Here is a 14,330-nt window from a genome sequence, read left to right as displayed (position 1 = left end):
GGGGACCTAGTCTGAGTGAGCTGATGTAGGAAGAATTCACCAGGTATTGAGCTTCTTAAGGATGGAGACGAAGGCCTTGTTAGTTTTGAATCGCAGCACCTGGCCCAGTGCTTGGTACTTGGTGCCCAATAGGCATTTGTACACTGAAGGGACATATTTAATAAATATATGAGTGAATGAATGAATGAGTTGATTCAAGAAGAATTGTGAAAAATTGTGAATTTTTAAAATTATTGGAGAAAAGGGAGTGAGTTCCCAGCAAGAGAAATTACATGAGTACAAGAACTCAGGCAACCTGAATTCTCTCCAAGGTCATGATGCTGGCCATGCCCCTGTAATTTCACGTGGCCACCCTAGCAACTCATCCGCAGATCAGAATTCCTAAGGTTGTTCCTCGGCCTGACCCAAACCCCCAAACACTCTAATTCCCTAAGTATATCCTGTATCAGGAACTTCACAGACTTAGCCATCCAATCATGGTTCAGAGAATTCCAACTCCAAAATACAGAATTTTCAACCAAATACTTATGTTTTTAATCTGCAGCAAAATCATCGACGTTGACTGAATGCAGAACCAAGCTAGTCAAAAGCACAACTGATGGAAACCAGTGCAAAGTTCTGTGCAAATGCTGAAAAGCAAAAACAACAACCAAAAAAATGTGTTGAAAGTCAACATATGCTAATACTTTAGGAAAAAGAGAAACTCTACATCCTCTAAGACAAAGCGTGAACTAATGAGCCACAAGTGTGCTCAAAACTATTTCCCTTAGGATTGTCGGTGTACAGTCAGGAAACACCTGCCACCATAAGGGGCCAATGGACTCAGGAAGCACCAGACCCCAGGCTTATCTCTGGACCCCTCCAGAGAGACTCTGCCCAGAGACTTGGGACCAAGGATTGCCACATAAATTCCTCTTGCTGTTTCCTGACCACTGCCTTCACTTCGTCCCAACAGCAGCACCTGAGTTTCCCACACCAGTTGGATATTGTAAATCACCCAGTCAACCTCAAATGGCCAGATAAGTTGGTTTCCCCGACCAGAGGTGAAGGTGCATCCTCCTCTTACTTACCTGCCCCATTGCAGAAGCTCTGCTTGCCTCACATCCAAACCACCTGAGTTAACGATACCAGCTGTCTCAGCAAGGCCCGTTTTCCCCAGCGTTACTTGTACATGTTCAGCCTCATGCACCTCTCGTGGTGAGAAAGAAGCACACTTTCTGCACCTAAGAGGAGTTGTCACCTTGAAATTCTAAGTGTGACCCCTGCTACTCCTGCAGCATTTTCAGATTTAGTCTCGTCTTTTATTTTTCTGTTTCCATTACTTCCCTGCCTGAATCTTCCCAGACCCTACAAATGCCAAGCCCAAGCTAGGTGTCAGAATTCTGCACTTAGAGACAGGTCTATGTAGTGAAAAAGGCAAAGAGTCTAAAATACTGAGCAAAACTATTGGATCTACCAACTTCCTAGCTGAGTGTCTTTGGACATGTAAGCACAGCAGGACATGTCAAACCTGAGCTTTCCAATAAAGTAGCCAGACGTAAGTGTGTTATAACTATAAAATGCATACTGGATTTCAAAGACTTTGTATAAAAGAAAAGAATGTAAAATACCTCATTAGTAATTTTTATATTGATCACCTGTTGTAATGGTAATATTTTAGATTTATTGAATTTAATAAAATATTGTTATAATTAATTTTACCTGTCTCTTTTTTATTTTTTTAATGTAGCTCCTAGAAAAAATTTGATGACTTGTGGGGCTTACATTAAATTTCTATTGCTATGATGGAGAGGCTTCTAAAGGTTACAGAAATGTTGGAAGTTGTACCATTTGGCCCTTCCCACTGATAGGAGGTTAGTTAAGCAGGTGGGTTGCTGTCATTAGATTTCAAATTTAACATTTCTTCATAAGTGTTAAATGTTACAGACATTCTCCCTAAAGAGCCTCAAAATGAAATTATAGATTTTATCTTAAAATGCTTATCATGTAAGAGAAAGGAAAAATATTGGAGAGCTATTTGGGGCAAAGTGAAGGAATCATGTTAAGAATTACCTCTACAAGAATGGTCACATCGGGGCTTCCCTGGTGGTGCAGTGGTTAAGAATCCGCCTGCCAATGCAGGGGACATGGGTTCGAGCCCTGGTCCGGGAAGATCCCATATGCCACAGAGCAACTAAGCCCGTGCGCCACAACTACTGAGCCTGCGCTCTAGAGCCCATGAGCCACAACTACTGAGCCCACGTGCCACAACTACTGAAGCCCACGTGCCTAGAGCCTGTGCTCCACAACAAGAGAAACCACTGCAATGAGAAGCCCGCGCACCGCAACGAAGAGTAGCCCCCACTCGCCGCTACTAGAGAAAGCCTGCGCACAGCAACGAAGACCCAACGCAGCCAAAAACTAATTAATTAATTAATTAAGAATGGTCACAAGGTATTTTATTTGAGCCCACATTTTTAAAAACCAAGAAATTTCACATAAATTCCTATGTTTGGAGTTCTTCAGGGGCAAAAGAAAGTTCTGGTGACAGCAGACTTACACTCCCCGTATCAGTGAGCTGGAGCTGGGAAGCAGCTGCCCCTTTAAACCACACGCCTATTCCCCATTTGGCCACGTTCCTATCATTCACACCCGGTCTATTTCCTTTATGTGCATGACCTATCTAGCCTTTATAGGACTTTTGGATATGCAATTATTGTTCTAATGATTTCAGATTTGAAAAACCAGCTTTTCAGAGGCAAAGAACATTTCCTCAAAAAAAAAAAGAAAAAGAATGTGGCAATTTAGATATTGCATTTCCCCTATTTCATCAGAAGAACAGCATCATGTTAGAATGTATTACCAAGGATTACATGCCATATCACTAAACTTAGATTTATGAGTTTTGGAAAACTATCAGAACACAGTGAAACAAATTTTGAAACTGCAATTTAAATAGAACTAAATTTAATGAATCATAAAATGAAGCCATAGCCAAACATGTGCAGGAAATTCATGCAAATATGATCACAAAACTATCAAATATCCCAACCTCATGTGTGATCATTTAAACATAATTGAAGTTGGCTCTTGCCTTGTCCATCCTGAGCCTCACTTAACACTCCCTACCTAGCTCAGCTATGACTTATCTGCGAGGCTTGGCCCATGTGTGGCCCAGTACAAAATGAAAAAGTGGGCCCCTTGTTCAAAAATGATTAAGAATTTTAAGGCAGTGATAGCAAGGCATAAAACCAAGTGCAAAACCTTTCTAAGTAGGGGGCCTTGTGGGACCACACAAGTGGCATGCCCATGAAGCCAGCCCTGACTACAGCAAGGGACATCTAGTCAATTCTGGAGGGTTAAGAAAGTCTTCCTATGGGAGGTAGAATCCCAAAATGATACTTGAAACCTTATTTTCTAATCTTTACCACCTAAAAATGGACTTTGCAGCATCAGGATGGAAGAGGTACTCTTTGAACTCCCCCCGTTCCTATCAAGCAGCCTTTGGCAACCAGCAACTAGAACTTGAAGGCTCCAGCAATACTGTGATGAGGGGAACTGAGCCTTCTCTAATTTAATCTCACTTTTAAGAATTTCCCACTCTTTACAGTTTCAACTTTTCTTATAGGATGTAAAGCTTAGAGTTAGAATGATGGTGACTTTGATGTCTTCATGAAAATTAATATTTAATGAAAAGCTTCCAAGATTATTTGAAAAATAAGTAACATGTATAAAACATTAAGCTGAATTCTTTTTCAGTTTATTGCTTAGTTACAACCCTCCAGTGACCAGACCGACCATTACCGAATATAAGTAGTCTCTACATAATCTTGACCCTGCACCCCACCTCACCCACTTCTTTGGGTCAAACACATTGGTTATGTCATACCTGTGTTTAGTTAAGTTTTGTTTTGTGTGTATAGGTATCTATAGGTGTGCATGTATGTTTGGTGTCACTTTGGGTCCTTACTGAGTTCCCAATTCTTTCATTCACAGAAGGGAGAGAAGAATAATAATTCTTCTTAGTTAATAAAACTATTCATTCATTTATTTACCAATCTTTAATGAGTGTGTCCTATGTGTCAAGCACTGCTCTAGATGCCAGGTGATATAGTAATTAAAATTAAAATGCCTACCCTCATGGATCTAACAGTTTAATACAAGACAGGCAATAAAAAAATATAAATAAGTAAAATATGTAGTGTGTTAGATGGTGTTAAGTGCCATGGAGAAAAAATACAGAAGGAAAAGGAAATAGGGAGATCAGGGGTTGCGTGTAGGAAGGAGATATTTGAGTAAAAGCACAAATGAGGTAGAAGAGGAAGACACAAGGCTGTCTGAGGGGAGAGCATTCCAGGGAAAAGCAAATGCAAAACCACAGGGCAGGCATGGGGAGAGCATTCCAGGGAAAAGTAAATGCAAAACCACAGGGCAGGCATGTCACCTGGAATTGAATGATGCAGCCTGAAGGCCAGGTTGGCTGGCAAGGAATGAGGTGGAAGGGACCTGTCAGTGGTGTCAGAGGGAGTGCCATGTTGTGCTGGGCTTTTAAGACCATTACAAAGATGTTGGCTTTGTCTCTGGGTAAGTGGCAGCCATTTGAGGAGAGGAAAGACATGATCTGATTTCTCTTTTAGCAGAATCACTCTGACTACTTGGTTGACATCAGACTGTCCTGAGCCGATTGTGAGACTTCTGAGATAATCCAGGCAGGAGATGATGGTGTACAGACCAGATTGACAGCAGTGGAGATGGTGAGCCGTGGTCATGTTCTGGATGAAACTTGATGTTAGAGATGAAAATATCTGCTGTGGGCTGTAAAAGAAAGAGAGGAGACTGACCCTGCAGTCTCTGGTCTTAGCAAACGGAAGAATGACGTTGGCATTATCTGGAATGGAGAAGACCACAGAAGGAGCATGTCTAGAGGGGAAGTTCAGAGACTCACTTTGAGAATGTAAAGTTGGAGGTGTTTTTTAGACATGCGAGTTGCAATGTTGTGTAGGCAGTTAGATATAGAAGTCTGAAATTAAGAGCAGAGGTCCAGGCTTATAGAATTGTTGGCATATCGATAATATTTAAAACCATGGGACTTGGTGAAATCACCAATGAAGTGTTTATAGATTTCTTTTTTTTTTTAATGTCTGAGATCTAAGATCTAGAAGGCTCCAAGGTTAAAAGTCAGGGAGTTGTGGAGGTAACAGCCAAAGAGATGGAGAAGAAGCTGCCTGTGAAGTCAGAAGAAAGCCGGGCAAGTGTGACATTGTTGAAGCCAAATGAAGAAAGAATTTCAAGAGGGAAAGAGCAGCCAACTGTGTCAAATGACTCAAATGGATCAAGCAAAATGAGAAGACTGAGAATTGATGATTGGACCTAGCAATGTGTGGGTCAGGGTGACCCTTGACAGAGCAGTTTTAACAGAGTAGTGGTCCTTGAAAGCATGATTGAGGACATTTAACAGACAGAGAAGAAAGAAACTGCAGCCACAAAGTACAGACAATTCAATCAAAGAGATTTGTTTAAAAGGGCACCAATAAAATATAAGGACCAAGTGAGATACCGTGCGTGAAAGTGCTTTGGAATTATAAATGTGCCATGTAAATGCTGGCTATGATTGTAAGAACCTGAACCTTCTGTGTTCTAAGAATATGGCTTTCAAAATGTCAGCCAGACTGAAGCATTTCTGTGCCCAGCTAGAGCTTTAGCACCTCAGAAGATTGTGTTCTCACTACACCCATGGCTGTTCCAAGCAATCACTAAATCCTCAAAAAAAATCAAAGTTCAAAGACAGTGATAAGCATGGTCTACTCAACTCCCCTTCGCAATCTGGTTTTACAATCAGCCCACAAAGTACAGGATGAGGAAAAAGTCAAAGTTCTATACACAAAAGAAAGCTACAGATAGTCTTTAAGAAAAGAGGTCTTTGTTCTTCAGGGGTACAGAGCCTTGGAAAATTCCCAAATCAATCAACTCATCTTGATTATGGCATCAAGATGTTATAAAATGAGAAGTTTCCAGTAAAAGAAGTGCCCTCACCCACTGCTAATGAGAGACATGGCCCAGATGGTTATTGAAGGGCGTTGCGATTGTTCAAAATGAGCATCTACCCTGTTCCCAATTCAGGATGTCAAGTTAATACTTTATTCCTGAGGATATGGGCAAGGTGCACCATATGCCTGCAGGACTGGACCCATAGACTCCAGGCAGCATGTTTCACCTCAATTTTCTCCATCCCTTGGGAACCCAGGCCAGCTGCAAGACTGCCCAGCTCAGAGCATTCAGCAGGATAGGACCATGGGGTCACACCTGAAGCAGTCAGATCTTAAAGCAACATGAGCTGAGGCTGAGGCAAAAAGACAGTCACCTACCCTTTCCCTTTCCTATGCATCCATCCACCAACTCATTCACTCAACAGATGTGCCAGGCTATACACTCTAGGCCAGTAGAGTTCAATAGAGATACGGTTTGAGCCACAAATGCAAAGCCTCATATGTGGTTTTAAATTTTCTAGTAGCCGCAGGAGTAAAAAAATATAAGTGAAATTAATATTAGTAATATATTTTATTTAACACAGTATATCCTAGATCTTATCATTCTAACATTTAAAAAAATTATGAACAAGAGTGTAAAATTATTTTGTATTTTTTTGTACTAAATTTTTGAAATCCAGCGTCTATCTTATAGTTCCAGCACATCTCAACTCAGAGTAGCCACATTTCAAGCACACAGTAGCCACAAGTGGCCAGTGGTTACCATATTGGCCAATACAGATCTAGTCACAGGGGATTCCACAGGGAAAAAATCACAGATCTTGCCTTGGAGAAGCCTGCAGACTAGTAGGGGTAGACTCAGACAAGTAAGCAGGCTATTAGAATTGTGCCAAAATAAAGGCCGCATGTTCGTGGGCTGCAGGAAAATAGCTCCTAATAGGATCTGAGTGGCGGGGTCAGAAAGACTACCCCAGGAAGTGAAGTCTTAGCTGAGCCCCCCAAAGTATGTAAGAATCGAAGAGAGAGAGAGAGGCAGGAAAGGGCACAGGAAATACACTGAAGACAGAGGAGCATCATTTGCAAAGTTCTGGGAATAAGAGAGAACATGGCATATTCTGGAAACTGGAAGGCATTCATTATTGCCAGGAGTTGGAATCTGAGAAGGAGAACAAGAAAAAGCCCTCCAGGTAAGGAGGGACCAGACCACAAAAGGCTTTGTGAACCATAGTGAGAAGGTTGGGCTTCCTCCTGATGGGGATGATTGTCCTTAAAGAATTCTGAGTAAGCGTTCTTGGTTGCCCCATTTTCCAAGTCCATCTACTCCAAGCCCATCTTTTTAATTGAGGAATGGTTAGCCCATAGAGGTGAGGTGAACTGCTTAGTGTTCCCAGCTGACTGATGGCAGAACTGAGACCAGAACCCCGATTGTGACCTCAATCCCACAAGGTCCTTCCACTGCCCCACCTGCAGGACACAGGTGTGTCTGAGCAGAAATGGAAGTGCCATTGCTCCACACAGCAGATAAGGTGACAGAGCCCATCGCACCAGGGGGAAGAAGAGGGGAAAATGTGATTGCCTAGGAGGGGCACTATCTCACCTGCTAAATTTCTGGGTGGCCATCTCTGGGTCCTGTTCACCTAGCTGAGCCCAGGCTTGGAGTAAAAGGAAAGTGTAAATGAGATCAGGGCCAGTAGCCGGGGCCTCTGCTGGCTGTACCTCCAGGCCACCTTGGGAAATGGCGTGAGTGAGGGCTGGCCCTGCCCAGAAATTCAGCAAGTGAGACAGTGGGTCTGGAATGTGCCCATGTTTGTTTTAATATAAAAACAGCATTTAAAATGGACACAAGGTAGCCAAACTAAGCACCTAGACTGTGGTATTCTACCCTTAATGTGCCAGGAGTGTAGAAAGCCTCAGGATAAATGTGCATCTTCCAGTTGTGTCCATTTTAAATATTATTTTTATATTAAAACAAACAAGGGTACATTCTCGACTCACTATCTCACTTGCTGAATTTCTGGGCAGGGTCAGCCCTCACCCCATTTCTGGAGGTGGCCTGGAGTTACAGCCTGTGAGGTGGGGAAAGTTTATAAACCTGTTCTCGGGGTCAGAAAGGTTAAGTGATTCCTCTAAAGACACCCAGGAAGTTGGTGAAGAAGCCAAGTTTAGGACCCATGTCTTCTGGGTCCTTGTCCATCGGAGCAGAAATGGACAAGGAGAACTAACAACCCCATGGGAAACTGATTCAAGGTCACGAACATCACCTCCTGGCCTACTTGTTCCACCATTATGGCTTAATGCCTTTGGGTGTGGGTGTATTTATAGCTCTAGGGCTACCTTTTTCAGTGCAAATATTCCCAGGAAGGGTCTAATCTTAAAATATTATCCATTAACAGAAATTACATAAGATCAGGAATGGGACACAGAAAAGGTTGATGATGAGGGGCCAGGATGAGAGCCCAGGAGGGCATAACAGATTCTGAGGGGGTGATGGGAAGGCACAAAGGCTGGCTTTGCCCTCTTCAGTTTCCTGGAACCAGTCTGCATCCATAGAGCAAACATTTACTGAGCACCTAATATATACAAGGCACTATGCTACACTCTGTGAGAAACACAAAGAAGTATAAGGAATGTCTTCTGCTCACCCTGTCCTCAAAATTTAGTGTATTAATTCTCTACTGCTGCTATTAAAAATTAGCACAAAATTGGTTTAAAACAACACAGATTTATTGTCTTATAATTCTAGGTCAGATCTCACTGTGCTAAAATCCAAGGTGTTATCAGGGCTGAGTTCCCTTCTGTAGTATCCGTGTCCTTACCTTTTCCAGCTTCTAGAGGCTGCCGACATTCCCTGGCTCATGGCCACCTCCTCTGTCTTTGGCCAGGAGTGTCTTGCCCACTTCACATCACTCTGACACTGACTCTTTTCTTTGCCTCCCTCCTCTACTTTTAAGGACAGTTGCGATTACATTGGGCTCACATGGATAATCCAAGATCACCTCCTCATCTCAAGGTCAGCTGATTAGGAACCTTAATTCCATCCTCAACCCTAATTCCCCTTTGCCTTGTAACATAACAGTGTCCAGGGATTAGGACATGGACATTTTTGGTGGGTGAGGAGCATTACTCTGTCAACCACAAGGAGGTTAAACACTCAGATATAAAATTAATTCTAAATAAGGTAAGAACCACGCAGATCATAGATGCCACAGAGTTCAAGAAGGGAAAGATCACTTCCTGCTGGGATCATCAGGAAAGGCTTCCCAAGCCAAGTGGCTGTGTGATATGCAGGAGGTACCAGGATACGCCATGAGATGAAGGGCTTGATCTCTGTGATCCCACTCATCTGTCCAGTGCTAAAGCATTTTGTCCCACAGAAGCAACAGCAGCAAAAGCAGCAGGAGAGAGAAATGCCGAGCTGTGGCTGCCGGCGCCTGGGGAAATCACAGGATCTCCACTGAGATGAGTTTTCAGGGACAGGTCATGGAGGGCTTGGACGCCCGGCCAATGAGTGAAGCTTTATCCCATAGGCTCTGGGCAGCAATTTAAGGCTGACTAAATGATGCATCCAGTGATGATGTAAGGAATATGGGGATACAGAGTGATGAGGCAAGAAGGGCAGCATTTTCAACAATCCAGACAGAGGTAAAAAGGGAGAGGATGAGGGTGATGGCAGGGGGGGCTGGAAAAAAGGCACAGACACATGGGCATCTCGCAGGCAGAATGAAGAGATGGGTGGGTTGTGGAGAGGTGGGCAAGGAGAGCAGCACGGTGGTGATGGGGGAGGACATTTCAGGAGCAGGAGTCTAAGGCGTGGGCAAGATCCCAGGAGGAAATCGTCCTCTGGCCGTGGAAAAGCAGGATTCAGGAGTACTTGGAGGTATGGAAGGAATTAATATCTATGATCAAGAGCAATGTAATAAAGAGAGGGGCAGGAGGATTCAACCCTGGGTAATATCCTATTTAGGGGTCTGGAGGAGGAAAGAAACCACTGAAGGAGATGGAAGCAAACAGCCCCCACGGGTCTCACACACACACACACACACACACACACACACCCCGGGAGCAAGGTTGCCCTGTGGCTTACAATGTTATTAAGATACAAGCACCTTATCAGAAGGGTGGGAAGGGTGGTGCAGTAAATTGCTACCATCACAGTGCTTATCAGCAAGCAGCCTATCAAGAAATAGACAGCCAGGAGGGCCCTGAGAGGTGAGAACAGTGGGTCAGTGACAGAAGCTCCCAGCCTGGGGCTCTGCCCGGAAAAGAAAATTCGAGGGAGCACTTCCAGCTCCCTTTCTCCACCGGGCAAATCAGGAGTGCTGCCCTCACTTGGAGGGGGTTTCTGAGAGGACACACTAGGGGCTGAAGCCAGTTCTGAGAGTGCAGAGGCAGGGCCCCTTTCCGATGTCCCCACCAGGTGCTGTTTGTAACATCCTTTAGGCAACCGTGTGTTTCCACAGTCTCTGGCACAATGTCCCATGTGTAACAGACCTGCCGTGTTTGTTGTTTGCAAGCAGAGATGAAAGACCAGGACAGGGGCACTCAGAGGATTTCCCATCATGGTATTTCTCCACACAAAACCAGGCTATGGTGCAAGCAGACTTACCATGTTGTCCCCTTATATGGAACTCAAAATAAAGGTAAAATTAATGTGTTTTGCTACAGGTCAACATAGAGGTCACTCTTAAGGGTCAGGAGTAGTGACTGGGGTGGCACACAAGGGGGGCTTCTGAGGAGTGGGAATGCTCTGTTTCTTGGTCTGGGGCTGGTTACATGAGGAGGCTCTCTTGGTGAAAATTCATCTAACTGTGCTCTTATGGTTTGTGTGTTTTTCTGGATGTATATTACACATAGATGAAAGAGTTTGCTTTTCAAAAATGCTATTGTGGAAATGCCCTGTGCCCCTGAGTGGGAGGTCAGGAATGCTGTACTAGGAAGCGGGGGAGTGATGCCAAAGAGAGGAAGAGATGCCCAGAAAGAAACCTTGGCCATCCTACAAGGGCCACACTGAGCTTTTCTCCAAAGAAAGGAATCTGGTTGATGGAGGAAACTGCCAACTGGGCAGGCTCACCAGTCATGGTCAGGGGAACAGGCAGCTTTGGAATTCCCTGCTTGTCATGTGAAGAAGGCACTACAGACTCCACAGTCAGCAAGATGCTTGGTCTCAGTGCTGGTCAATTTTATGTGCCAACCTGACTATGTTATGATGCTTAGTTTTTTGGTCAAACGCTCATCTAGGTGTTACTGGAAAGATATTTTTTTTAGATGTGATTAACATTTACAATCAGTTGACTTTTATCACTTCTCAGCCTTTTGGCCAAGATCATTTGCAGCAATTAGTTGACATTAGGTAAAGCAGATTATCCTCCATAATGTGGGTGGGCCACATTCAATCAGTTGAAGGGCTTAAGAGCAAAGACTTGAGGTTTCCCTCAAAAGAAGAAATTCTGCCTCTAGACTGAAACATAGAAATTCTGCCTTGGGTTGACAAACTTCAGACTCAAGACTGCAACATCAATTCTTACTTGAATGTCCAGACTGCCCTACAGATTTTGGACTTGACAGCTCCCACAGGGCTGTGAGCCAATTTATATAAATACTGGTTTATATAGTTCCTATTTATATTGGTTAACCCTATTGGTCCTGTTTCTCTGGAGTTCCCTGACTAAGACAATTTCCAATAGGCTGTTCTCAGGGGTCTCAAAGCATCTTTCTCAGGCCTCCTCTGAGGGCAGAAAAGGTGGCAGCAGCACTTCCATTTGGGGGGCTGCAGCCTACCATGAGGGTCCTTTTTCTAAGGAAAAAGAAATCCACAGCCAGTCATAGGATCTAAATGCCGGCTTTGCCCTCTTTACTCTTAATTCAGCAAATGTCACAGGCACGCTCTGTTAGCACTGAAAAAAGGAAGTTCTGGGAGAAGAAAATACTGAGAGAAACCTACATGTTTCCAGTTTTCCTGCTGGGGTTACTTATGTGACTTTTTTAGAGGGTCCCCAGAAACCCCAAATAAATAACCACATTCCTGCAGGTATATCCAAACCCACGTAAACTCTGACCCAGTTAGATACAGCAGAGGAACTGGGTGAAACAAACATAATGTTTGCAGGGCTTTAATCTTCTCCAAACCCTGAAATATTGTTGAGATGTTTTATCTTCCATTGCACATGGAGAAGATTAAAAAGCCATGATAAATGGTGTGCTCTCCAGGAGGGAATGCCATATATAGGGCAATACATAATTTCCTGCTTCTGGTACCGTTCAGGATAATCGTCGTGGTAACGTGAAAACAGGAGGGATATTAATTTAAGATAAAAGCACAATTATAAGCCCTGTCATACTGTTAATTTCTTTTAAATGTTCCTCTGAATAATTCCACCTTTGCGAGATGGAATAAGCACACAATTAAAAACTGCATTAAATAAATCAATAACTGGGCTTCCCTGGTGGTGCAGTGTTTAAGAATCCACCTGCCAATGCAGGGGACACGGGTTCAAGCCCTGGTCCGGGAAGATCCCACATGCCGCAAAGCAACTAAGCCTGTGCTCCACACTACTGAGCCTGCACTCTAGAGCCCGTGAATCACAACTACTGAGCCCGCGTGCTACAACTACTGAAGCCTGCGTGCCTAGAGCCGGTGCTCCACAACAAGAGAAGCCACCACAATGAGAAGCCTGCGCACCACAACCAAGAGTAGCCCCCGCTCGCCACAACTAGAGAAAGCCCGCGCATAGCAACGAAGACCCAATGCAGCCAAAAATAAATAAATAAATTTTTAAAAACCAAAAATGAATAACTAATTAATGAATAAAAGAACTCTGAAAATAAAATGGGCCATGCAAGTTCTAAAAAATAATTTTAAGAGGCCAGATCTTAATCCTTCAGGTCTTGAAGGAATTGCACTTGGATGCAGATAGATAGCATCTCCCTCTAGATTTAGCTCTCAAAGAGCTGTGTTCTTTGTTCACACACTGCCCAGGGACAGATTTAGGTGCAGACACTGCAGGCGACTGAGCTGCATAATTGACCAACCTCAACACCTTCCCAATCTTAACACCATTGCCTCCTCCATAATGCCTGAAATTCTACACTTTCCTTTGTCCTCCACCCAGAAATTCTACCAAGATGATTCTACCATTGATTATGAATTCCATTAGAAAATGCAAATACTCCTATAAAGCTGAGAGGTGGATCATTCCTTAGCACATTGATATGAATCCATTTAATCAGATTGCTTTCCTCCCAACACCTAATGGAGGCCAACTTCTTTGAAGAGTGGGATGAGGGAGAAAGGAGGGGTCATTTCGCAAGAAAGGGAAATAGTAGGTTGAGAAAGGGAGAACCACCCAGCTCAGGAGTGTTCTGGGAGCTCAGGGAAGGTGAGAGATAAGACGCCATGATGAGCCTCCATTACGTGTCCACAAGGAGTTAAGACTTGGCATATGCATGAGGAAGAAAGGGAGGGTGCGATCACCCAAGCTTGCCTTCTATGTGCCAAATGAAGGTCATCATGATTATATGCATTTCACCAGTTGAGGAAACTGAGACTCTTGTTAATAACACAAGATCACACAGTAATGTGGTAAATGGGAGAGAAGAAATGACAGCCTTTTTCCATCTGACTCCAAAATCTATGCTCTTTCAACCACACCACACTTCCTCACAGCAACTTAACAGTTAGATGTGATTATTCCCATTTTTTAAATGCGCAAATCAAGGCTTTCAGAGACTAAAGAGGCAGAATCATCCAGTGTCTCCAGGTATGAAAACATCGGCTTGTGCAGTAACTGCAAATACTTTGGCTCCTCGTCCTGAGGGTTGGAATGGCAGGAGAGGAGGCTGAAATGTTGTCGGTGAGATTGCAGGAACCAGGGAAAACTGCCAGTGCTGCCCACAGATATGAGTCAAGCTCAGATCCTCACTTCCAGTATCTAACAGGATGTCCTGACCTTAAACTAAGTCAAGGTGCCAAACCTGGGGGAGAGTGCAAGTCACACCTGAAAACATCGTTTTCACTTCACACAATTCTGCTCTAACGGCCGTTGATAAGAGCTGCAATTAACAACTCTGTTATCAGTGTAGAATAACCAATATAAAACCCTGCAGTTATTAAAATTATCACTTAAATCTGGAAGAGGACTGGGAGATAATCCTTTTCTCCAGGTGCCAGGAAGCATGAAAACACTGGGCTTGGGAAAGGTCTCTAACTCCTACCCAAGGAGTGTTCTCATGAGACCAATGGCAGACATCACAGAGGCCAGGGCCACCGGGGACCCTGGGACTCTGTGGCTCTCCACTCGCCTAGTAGGACCTCATGGGAAGCCCTCACAGGCTAGGAGCCTGCTAGCAGCTTGGCCTGAATGCCCA

The sequence above is a fragment of the Balaenoptera borealis genome, assembly GCF_965194805.1.
Source record: "Balaenoptera borealis genome assembly, chromosome: 18".
NCBI classification, from domain to species: Eukaryota; Metazoa; Chordata; class Mammalia; order Artiodactyla; family Balaenopteridae; genus Balaenoptera; species Balaenoptera borealis.
The sequence above is the reverse complement of the archived record's forward strand: the minus strand, read 5'-3'. Positions refer to the sequence as shown.